Source organism: Papio anubis, chromosome 5 (genome assembly GCF_008728515.1).
Source record: "Papio anubis isolate 15944 chromosome 5, Panubis1.0, whole genome shotgun sequence".
NCBI classification, from domain to species: Eukaryota; Metazoa; Chordata; class Mammalia; order Primates; family Cercopithecidae; genus Papio; species Papio anubis.
This window is the reverse complement of record NC_044980.1, coordinates 167,556,015-167,566,524: the sequence shown is the minus strand read 5'-3', so window position 1 is coordinate 167,566,524 and position 10,510 is coordinate 167,556,015. Positions and strand designations below refer to the sequence as shown.

Sequence of the window (10,510 nt, the reverse complement as noted above, 5' to 3'; positions counted from 1 at the left end):
TCTCAAAGAAAGATTAATTACAAACTACCAGGTAATGATTATTTAGGAAAATAACAAAAGCAAAAACAGCTTTTAAACACTTGTGAAACAAGGGTAAGGGTCCAAAGTCAAGACCTTCTGTGCTCAATGGAGGTGCTCGGCTGCCTGGGGACACCATCAGCACTTCACCACCCACAACTTCCTCAACAGCTGGGAGCCATGCGCCCACCCGGGAGACTTCCTGTTCCACAAGCTCCACTCTCTTTTGCCCCTCTACCCTTGCTGTTGAGCCTCCCCTCCAAATCTGCCTAACAAAGGCAGCGGAATCTTTAATACTGTTCGGCTTTGTCCATGGAGACAGGATACTCTAGAAAGTTGAGAGGCTCCCTGGTCCAGCCTGGGGGAGGAAAAAGTATACAACGTAGCATGGATGGGTTCACTTTCTAGTCCACTCAAACACATGCTAATACTTATTAAATGGATGTATCAGATGCTTCAAAAGTCCATACCTGTAGTAGTACAAAAGTTGCTTGTGAAAAAGAAGCTGCAAAATGATAAAAATGTCTGCAGCAGTTCAGGCTCGTGATGACAAAGCTGGTTCTGATAAGCAGTTATTGTGACAAGCACAGCAGCTTCCCGTGTAAGTCCTGCATTCAAAGAGTTTCATTGAGACCACAGGAAGCTGGAATCCAGATTTAAAAGGCTCTCTGCTGACAAAATGTGGTATATCCATCAATGGACTTCTACTCAGTAATGAAAGCAACAAACTACCAAAACATTTCATATGTCATGGACCAACCTCAAAAACATTAGCTAAGTAGAAAAGCCAGACACGAGACTGCATATTGTTTAATTCCATTGATTTGAAATGTCCACGAGAGGCAAATTTATAGAGACAGAAATGGGCTGATTTGCCTCAAGAGGCAGGGATTCAAGCTCTCTAGACTACATGTGATATATACATGAGAAAAAATAAGGAAAAGAAAAGAAATCAAAACATAAATAAATGAAAATAATACTTCTCCTGGATTATAAAGAAAATCACACTCTTTTTGTAATAATTTGGAAGACAAAATATAAAGAAAAATCTTTAATTTCGACACTCAAAACATTCTGGTTTGTTGCTTTTTATACTTTTTATGCATATAAACATTTTAAAATGTAGAATCATAATACATAGTCTTTTGTCACTTACTATGTTTTGGTCATATTTCTATGGCAATAAATATATCCTTGGCATCATTGTTATAATAGTTGGATGTATATTAAGTTAATCATTGCCTCCCCAGAGGTAAATTTTCTTATATGTACATTTTAATTGACTCAAGCAAGCATTTCTGGACTGAATTTATAGAAGTAGAATTTCTGGAGGAAAATAACATAAAACAATTTTAGGGTTTTTAATAGAACTTTTCAAATTATCCTGCAGGAAAATTGGTTCAGTTTCTACTCCCACCAACAGGGACAGAGCTCCAGTTTCCCCCTTCCATTTGTCCTCCTTGCTGGTCTTTAATCAGAAAATCTCATTGTTTTTGTCACATTTCTTTGGTGTCTAGTGCTTTTGAACCTTTTTAATATGTTTATTGGCCATTTTTATTGTTGTGGGAAGTACCTGTTTCTCTATTGCCTATTTTCTGACCAAGCTCTCAAGTCACATTTCACTTAATTTTTATCCTGCTGATTGAAAATATTTTAACTTAGCGATTTTAATGTAAACTGGAGCAGGGCAGACTGTAATCATCTAGGTCTTGCTCTGTCACCCAGGCTGGAGTGCATGATCATAGCTACCACAGTCTGGAACTCCTGAGCTCAAGTGATTTTCCTACCTCAGCCTTCCAAGTAGCTAGGACTACAGTGCGTGCCACCATGCCCAGCTAATTTTTAATTTTTTTTGTAGAGATGTGAATTTGCTATGCTGCCCAAGCTGATCTTGAACTGCTGACTTTAAGTAATCCTCCCACCTTCGCTTGCCAAAGTACTGGGATTACGGGCATGAACTACTGCTCCCAGCTGAGAGCTCACTTTTATTTGCTAGTGGTGTTCTTAGTATCTTTTCATATTTGAGGCTTCGGTGCTAGTGCTGAAGTATTACACTCACCATCCAAGGTTTACAGGACTTTTGTTTTAATATGGAACCGATGGAACTGTTTAGTTCTGTGTCTTTGCAGGTATACAAAATGTGCCTGCCAGGACTCTGCTTTATATCCATTGAAAGCAAGAAGTAATATAGTAAAAGTTTGCCTGGCTAGAGGCTTTGAAAGAATGGACTATTCTGGTTTAATTCTGTTAACTTGGAAGTATGAAGGTGAAAAAAATTCGAAACTTAAATTTCCTGTTGAATGCAATTTGAAAATATAGCCAATGATTTCACTTTTCTTCTCTACTAAGTTTGGACATTCTGATCTACTTGGTGTTTTATTATAGAACTCCTAGTGTGCCTGAAGATCCTTTTCTAAAACTTTAGATGTAAGAGAATGTAAATGGTATTATATTAAGGGAGGAGACCACCCCTCATATCGTCTTATGCCCAATTTCTGCCTCCAAAGAAAGAAGTAAAAACTAAAAGGCAGAAATGAAATCCACAGGCAGACATCCTGGTGCCGCTCCCTGGGCCTGGTAGTTTAAGATGGACCCCTGACCTAATTGGTTCTGTTATCTGTAGATTACAGACATTGTATAGAAATGCACTGTGAAAATCCATATCTTGTTTTTTTCGATCTAATTACCGGTGCATTCAGCCCCCAGTCACGTACCCCCTGCTTGCTCAATCGATCACCAACCTCTCACATGCACCCCCTTAGAGTTGTGAGCCCTTAAAAGGGACAGGAATTGCTCACTTGGGGACTTGGCTCTTGAGACAGGAGTCTTGCTGATGCCCCCGGCCGAATAAACCCCTTCCTTCTTTAACTCAGTGTCTGAGGGGTTTTGTCTGCAGCTCGTCCTGCTACACTATGAGATGAGGCTGGATGAGAACTGATACTTGTAAATATGCTTTTTAGACTAAATCTCTGATTGTCACTTGTTTTCTTATTTAACTTATAAAAATAAAACACATTGGGTGGAGGGTGGGAGTAGGAAGGAGATTTATGTCTTCTAATTGCATGTCAATGTTTCATATCAAGACAGAACATACAGTATCCCTGGCTTTGCACCTACAGAAGGAAACACATTTTGCTATCAGCTGTATGCCAGAGGTCCTAAACACCTGGAGGGATGACTGCAGCACAGATTGCTGAGCGCTACTCCGGAGTTTCTGATTCATCAGGTCTAGGGTGGGGCCTGAGAATTTGCACTTATAAAAAGTTCTCAGGTGCTGCTGGTGCTGCTAATCCAGAGACCACACCTTTGAGTGCCACTCTTGTCTACTAACTATAAATTGTAGAACTCCAGGAAAAAGCTTAGTTTGGTCTGGGATAAGAAGCACACAGGTTATGGAGCAAATGATGAAAGATTCAACTCTTGATCCCAGCCTACTCTGGAACTCAGGTAACAAGCAATACACTGTGACATAACACAATTCTTGGTTTTCATGATTCCAAATAATAGCCAAGTATCAAGTGAGAAATTCAGTATCATTTGCAAGGCTTAGAGAGGCCAGGTGATTCTCGAAAAATGGGCCTTGTATTTGTTTTAAACCGGTAAAGAACTTTGAGTGCTTACTAAATGGAAACCTTTGTGCTTTTATTTTATTTTATTTTATTTTATTTTATTTTATTTTATTTTTTTATTTTTTGAGATGGAGTCTTGCTCTGTCACCCATACTGGAGTTCAGCGGCATGATCTTGGCTCACTGCAACCTCTGCCTCCCAGGTTCAAGTAATTCTCCTGCCTCAGCCTGCTGAGTGACTGGGATTACAGGCACCCACCACCACGCCTGGCTAGTTTTTGTATTTTTAGTAGAGACAGGGTTTCACCATGTTGGCCAGGCTGGTCCTGAACTCCTGACCTCAGGTGATCCACCCACCTTGGCCTCCCAAAGTGCTGGGATTACAGGTGTGAGCCACTGCACCAGACCCAAAAGCTTTGTGTTTTTAAAGATATTAGTTTAAAAAAAAAAATCTTAACAATAATGTAGGAAAATAAGAGAAATATTTTTCCAAAAAAGGGAAATCATTGTGATTATTTTATCTTATTGGAATATTGAATAATATAGTCTGCTTCATTAATCATCAAGCATGCTATGGATTTTTCATTTTTATAGGATTTGTATCTCAATTGAGCTAATACTGGTAATTCTTGTACTCCATTTGAAGGTGAAAAATATAGGCCAAACTCATAGAGCTTGCATAGAAGCTGGATAATAAAGACAGCTCTGGAGGACCACATACACACACACAGACACACACATATATAAAGCATACACGCATATATTTTTTAAAGTTTTAAAGCCTTTAAAGCAAAAGCTGGCCCCTCCCCTCCCCCAGAGTGGGTGGGGACAGCGGTTTCATGGTCCACTTTCCTTGTGATACCACAGGTCTCTCTGGACATGCTGCTGCCTGGCCACGCCTCCTTTTGCTTTCATCTTTCTCATTGACCAATGGGCTTGGATCATTAGGGCCACACCCCTATTCTGCATTCTAGTGGGGCCCTGGTTACGCCTCCTCTGGCTCAGTCACACAGCTGCCTGGTAGGTGACTGGAGGCATTTGGCAGTCATTGCTGGGATTTTGCTGATATGGCACCAACCCTGCCTGCCTTCCCACCTCATGATGGCTGAAGAAACACGACAGAGCAAATTGGCTGCAGCCAAGAAAAAGGTAAAACACACCAGGTCGTGGTCCCCCAACCCAGCCACAAATCCCCTCCAATGGCAAGACCGCTACCAGAGTCCATACCACTCCTGAGGCACACCAGGCTGGGCCCCCCAACCCTGGCACCTCTGGGTTCCCCCTACCAAAGTCTTGTCAGTCAGACCTGCCCCTTCAGCAAGCAGCCCAAGCCCTGCCCTCGCCAGTCACCACAGGATGACTTTGGGTGGGTGACTCCTGGGGCCCCCCAGTCCATATTCGGCCCTTACCTCCCGCTGCCCAAAGCCCAACCTCCCTAGGTTCTTTGGGCTGAGGTCTCCAAGGACCTGGGTCCCCCAGCCAAAGCCCCTGCCCTTGCCAGTCATCCTGGGTAACTTTGGGCTGGTGACATCTGGGGCTCCCTGCTGCAGTCTCTGCCTCTCATCCTGCTGCCCCAATCCCGACCTCCCTGGGCTCTTTGGGCTGGTGTCTCCAAGTACCTGGTTCCTAGCCCTGCGTCCCCCTCCCCGACTGTGAATCAGTGACTCAGGCATCGTGCTGATGTGGCTCCCCCCTCCCCAGGAGGAGCGGAATGTAGTGATGTCACCGTCCCCCTAGGAACTGTCGTTACTGCTCCAAGACTGGCCTTTGATCTTACAACCTAGTCCCCTAAGTGTTCTCACCCCATTTCTGGCTCCTCTGCTAGAAGCATAAATTTCCAGCCAGAAGGGGAATGGGGACTATGGGACACGGGAGTTAGAGTTTTCAGGCTGTCTTAATCCCTTAACATAGACATTGACAGTGTGAAAAGCCTACACTTCCCCCATGAGCTCAAAACATTAACAGTATCTCTGGGTGGCAATGGGAGAATGGGTCTGGTTTGGTTTTCTCCCAGACTTCTACTCTCCAGAGATACTTTAACATTTTTTTCTGAGTTTTTCACCTCATATTCTAATTCTCCATGGTTCTGGGACCAGACTGCCCTTCAGTCAGTGGTCTCTGGAGTGAGAGCTGCTCATCTTCTGTGGAATAGATCTTGAGAAACTGAACTTGACAGCTTGAATCTTCCTCATACCATCTCAACCTGGAGTACTTTGAGTGCCACAGGATAAATGTGAGACATCTTTCTGAAGCATCAGTTTCCCTTGATTCTCTTGAAAGAGAAAAAACATTAATGTACTTAGGGATGATAGTCATGTAGGTTTCTAGGAACCTCTCTGAAATGAGACCTCTCTGAAATGAGGGTTAAGTTGTTCTCTTTCTTATAAATTCCTAGCTTTAAGAGAAAGGCTGCCTTCTGCCATGAGGACACATTGATATAAAAGTTTGAGAGGTACTGGTGCACTTCTTTTTTTTTTTTTTTTTTGACGGAGTCTTGCTCTGTCTCCCAGGCTGGAGTGCAGTGGCCAGATCTCAGCTCACTGCAAGCTCCGCCTCCCGGGTTTATGCCATTCTCCTGCCTCAGCCTCCCGAGTAGCTGGGACTACAGGCGCCCGCCACCTCGCCCAGCTAGTTTTTTGTATTTTTTAGTAGAGACGGGGTTTCACCGTGTTAGCCAGGATGGTCCCGATCTCCTGACCTTGTGATCCGCCTATCTTGGCCTCCCAAAGTGCTGGGATTACAGGCTTGAGCCACCGCGCCCAGCCAGGTGCACTTCTTAACACTAACAGATGTGTGAGGATGTATGACTCCAAACCACACAGTGTACAGTTCCTGCCTCCTTAATGTTTACTGTTCTACCTCTGCCTCTGGTTTTGATCCCTGGCAGCTGCTGATTCATGGCAAAACCCCAGAGCTTGGAGTCAGAAGACTGAGTTTAAGGTCCAGTATTGCCTTTTATTTTTTAAGCCATGATATCAGTCCCTCTCAGTCACTAAGTGATTGTGACAACACTTTGTACAGTTGTTAGTGGCATTAAATCAGATGGTGTATAAAAGTATTTTGTAAAAACTGTAAAGGAGGATATGACTGTAAGACTTTGTTGTTCTCATGCGTATTACTGCTCTTCTTTCCCACAGTTAAGAGTATCAGCAGAGGAACAGCCCTAGTGTTCCAGCAGGAGCGAAGAGAAAAAAGAAAAAAACAGCAGTAATCCTGAGACAACCACTTCTGGTGGTTTCCACTCACCTGGAGATGTGAGTCTTGGCTGGTCAGGCTCCTGGGCACAGGGGGCCCAAGGGGCAGTAGAGGGTAGTTGTTAAGATTGTGGAAGAACTGCCAGGCACTGGTTAAGAATTCTGGGTTTGAATTCTGCTTCTCCATATGCTAGGGATATGATTTAGGGCAAGTCATTTGAGCTTTCTGGGCCTCTCTTTTCACATCTGTAAAATAGAAGTGGTGTTGCTTGACTTCCATTTATGAAGTTTAAATGTGATTTGTTATTGCTGTTGTTTTTATGTTAATCCCTAGAACATGGCCTGCTGTAAACACCCAGAACACCCAGTAAAAGGTCGTTGCTGTTTGATTTTCCTCATCTCCAGTCTCAAGGGGAAGCCAGGCCAATGAGAACAGCCACTTGCCATCAGCTTGTCCCTTTAGAAGTCACTGAAAGGGCCCCAGGGTGTGGTGAGGAGAGCCCCAGGCACTAGAATTAAGAGAAGATCTAACTTGCCACTAGCTTGCTTGGTGACCACAGAAAAATCACTTTGTCCCCTAGGCCTCAGTTTCCTCCTCTGTAAGATGATACTGGATAAGATCAGTGTCTTTAAAACTTGTTTTTTAGCTGAAGCCCGCTTTGTTCAAGTTAACCCTTACTCAGAAGTCTGGTTTTTTAAATGGAGGTTGAGGTCTGGAGCTCTACTAGATTCATCACCCACATCCTGGGTCTGAGGAGAGGGCTCCACTGAGTGTATTAAGAGCTGCATTGGTCAAGTGGCTCCATTCTGTGACTGCATTTCTCAGGAGACTTTTCCATCTATTTGTTCCTGCCCCTGGCAAGGCAGCAGGTGGCCATTTGGAAGAATGGCACAGGCCATGGTTTTGATCTCTGCTCTTCTTCAACATTTCATTTCCCTGGACCCACATCTTCCTCCTTTCCTGACTTTCTTGCTTCTCTCTAAGCCACTTCTATCTTTCTCCCCCTGCCTTTGTTTTTACCTTTTCACCTCCTGTAGATTCAGGACATTTTGAAGGTGCTGGTGTCCACCTTTAACCATTCCAATGGGGTAGTGCTCTCCCACTGGACAAGTGGAAGGTGAAGCTGTGCTGAGACCCCTCTGGCTTGCTCTCTGCAGTTGTGCATGCCCCTGAGGTTTCTCTGGTTTGTGGCATACTTTGTCTCTGGCTTATTTTATGTTGCTGCCATTAACCTTCAGCTTGTTTATGTCTTGTTCTTCACCTGCTTGATTGATTGGGTGTTTTCCTTCCCTGCATATTTTATCTTCTTGGAGAAAGTGAGACATACCTTAAAGTTTAAAAGTAATTTGGGAATAACATACAGAGCAGGCACGTGGGATTTGGGGCTTTTTTTTTTTTTTTTTTTGAGACTGAGTCTCACTCTTGCCACTCAGACTGGAGTGCAGTGGCACAATCTCAGCTTACTGCAACCTCTGCCTCCCGGGTTGAAGCGATTCTCTTGCCTTAGCCTCCGGAGTAGCTGGGATTACAGGCACCTGCCACCACGCCCAGCTAATCTTTATATTTTTAGTAGAGACAGGGTTTCACCATGTTGGCCAGGCTGGTCTTGAACTCCTGACCTCAAGTGATCCACCCACCTCCACCTCCCAAAGTGCTGGGATTACAGGCATGAGCCATCGTGCCTGGCCTGGGACTTGGGATTTTGAATGCCCAGTTTGGTACTCTTAGACTAGGAATGATGGAAAAAAAAAAAAAACAAACCCAAGCGACCTTTAGGTTTTGCCCTAAAGGCAAAGATCTATAGACCACATAAAAGCTTGTGATTATTTTGAATTAATTCACTTTGGTTTAAGAGTAGGGAACATAGGGTTAAGAGAAAGTGAGTTCACATTATAGTTGGAAGGACTGAAGCTTTGTTTTCAGAGAAACTAACTGTAAAAGATGTGAGGTTAACCAATCAGATGAGTGACCAAGGCCCTAATCTCTTAAAAATCAAACGGACACTTAGCCATATTAATTTAACAACAAAGGCACTTTGCTAAATAAACAGTGGAGAGAATAGTTGAACAAGGGAGGGTGCAGACTGAGGGAGTCAGACTCCTCTGAAGGAGGCAAGAGAGAAGTTTGGAACATTCCAAATGCTCAGCTTACGGGGAGGTTGGTTCCGAATGGACTTGAAGGTGGAGGAGGTGACATTTGAGGTTGGCTGGAAGATTAAAGATGGGTAACATTCATCCATATGGGGAGTGGGGGAGGCAGGGGAAGCAGTGAGCTCATGGCCATCGTTATGAACTCATAGAGCATCTTTCAGGTGCACAAGGAGCCTGGTGGGAGTCAGGGCACGGGGATACATGGGGCTTGGAGACAACCTCCTCTGGCTGTGATTTGGCATTTCCTCCGTATCTAACTTGCCTAGGGGACTCCTGCAAAGCCAGAGGCGCAGGGCATGAATGAAGGCAGATCCTGCTGGAGATGGGCATGGGAAGGGGGCCTGACAGAGCACCCTTGGCTGCTGTTAGAGAGTTGTTCAGCCATCACTGTTACCCCCAGTCGGTCAGATCTGTCCAGGTGCTGTGGCTCACCTTGCCGGCTCAGAAGAGACACTGAATTTTACGGTGGGGAGCACAGGCCTAGAGGTGTCCTGCAGTTGAGTATGTGGCTTATGCTTTTCCAATGGTCCAGTAGTTTGGGGGTGTGCGGTCTGTTTCCTCATGCTCTGAGATTCTGTGCCCAGCCCAGGTCTCTCTGTTCTGGAAACAAAGGCCCAGATCCCCATATTTCCTTCTTGGTGTTTGTTTTCCCTCAAGGGGGAACGAGGCAGATGAGGCGGGATAGTGGGCTAACTGTGGACCAAGAGAGGGCACGGGCTGCTGGGGTGGGGGCCCTTCCCCATGTACATATATTATCTGTGTAACATTTGTATATTCCGGGGGCTAGAGCCACCCCCTGTATCATGCCTAGCAGAGGTTGGAGCTGGCATATGGGGAGAAGGTTCTAATAATTATTTGTGGCTGGGAAACTTATTTATTGAGAGGATGGGACAGAGGAAGGAGGCGAGGATGCGGTCATGGCTCCCTGGTGATGTGACTCCTGTTTATTTTGCTTTTTATTTTGGAATAAACGGATTTAGCTGTACTGCTCGGCCTGGTGTCTTCCCGTTTCCCTCACTGGGTCCTGGAGTTGTGCCACTGAACAAGGAGCCCCAGAGTGTCTTGAGCTTGTCCAGCTGGGCTGTTGGGGACCTTCCCGCCCTGTTACCTGTATGCTGCCTGGTGACACCTGGGGGATTCCATGGGGTTTGCCATGGCGCCTATGGGGCACAGTCCGGCCCTGACAGCCAACAGTCTCAGAAGCCTGATCTAGCGGTGGCCGTGAAGGCAGGTACCGGCACCCAAAGGCACTGACTTCCATCCTCCCCAGCCATCTTCCCTTCTGTCCCCCTGCCTCCCTCTCCTGTCTGCACCTGGTGGCCTGTTCTGTCTGTCCCTCCAGAGTGCTGGCTGCCCCGCAGGCTCCCTCCAGGCTGAGTTCATGGCCCTGCCCCCCAGTGGCCAGAGCCGACTTCACAGGATAAGAGCCAGCTTCAGAGCCAGTACCAAGCACTAGCAGTAGGCCTGGACTTGAGCTCCACAAAAATCAGTCAACTCAATGAAAACACCAATTCATTGGTAAGAGTCCAGTGGGCTCCCCTGATTCTACATTGCCAATCCTGGGCCTCAGTTTCCCCTT

The 10,510-nt window shown here is 45.3% G+C and overlaps 1 long non-coding RNA gene across 2 annotated transcripts in view; it reads left to right on the top strand.

Moving 5' to 3' along the window:
• Window positions 1-4,086: 4,086 nt before the first annotated feature.
• The window catches only part of LOC103885605, a 9,825-nt gene continuing 3,401 nt past the window's right edge, over window positions 4,087-10,510 (top strand). Inside the window, exons 1-2 of one of the 2 annotated variants that reach the window (XR_002522886.2) lie at window positions 4,087-4,735; window positions 6,724-6,840. This is a non-coding gene — a long non-coding RNA (uncharacterized LOC103885605). Of the gene's footprint in view, window positions 4,736-5,367; window positions 5,820-6,723; window positions 6,841-10,510 lie in introns of those variants that run through there. The other variant, XR_002522887.2, reaches the window with a different exon arrangement.